The sequence below is a fragment of the Teleopsis dalmanni genome, chromosome 2 (assembly GCF_002237135.1).
Source record: "Teleopsis dalmanni isolate 2A chromosome 2, ASM223713v2, whole genome shotgun sequence".
Taxonomy (NCBI): Eukaryota; Metazoa; Arthropoda; class Insecta; order Diptera; family Diopsidae; genus Teleopsis; species Teleopsis dalmanni.
Window position 1 is genome coordinate 145,427,929 of NC_051847.1, and position 655 is coordinate 145,428,583.

Genomic DNA, 655 nt, shown 5'->3' on the forward strand with positions numbered 1-655 from the left:
AAAACATTTTTATAGGCGCTTTCCGGTATGGCTTTGAGTTCCCTCTGCGAATTCTGTTTTACGTCTTCTATGGATTCAAAACGCGTTCCTCTGAGTGGTAATTTGAGGTTGGGAAACAGGAAAAAGTCACACGGTGCAAGATCAGGTGAATACGGTGGCTGTTCGATGGTATTTATTGAATGTTTGGCCTTAAAATCGTTGATAATGTTGAACAAATTGAGGTGAATCGGAACAAGCCGGGCGTTGACACGTCGCATACACAAATTGTCCACCAAAATCAAACGAGCCATCTCACGACCGATGCCTAGCTCTCGTGCTATCTCTCTAACACTCACATGAGGATTTTTGAACACGATTTCCTTTGCCTTTTCAATGTTTTCGTCGGTGGTAGAGGTCGAAGGTCGTCCAGAACGCGGCATGTCTTCGACGGTCGTACGACAGTCCTGAAAGGCTTTGTACCACTCATAAACTTGAGTTTTCGATAAAACTGATTCCCCATAAGCCTTTTGTAGCATTCGCAACGATTCTGCACACGAAATTTCGTTCGAAAAACAAAATTTGATGCAAACTCTTTGTTCAATATTTTTTTCCATTGTTTTTTTCGCAACGCACTACTGAGGTGAACTGGTTTCAACAGCTGCCGTAAACGAACTGT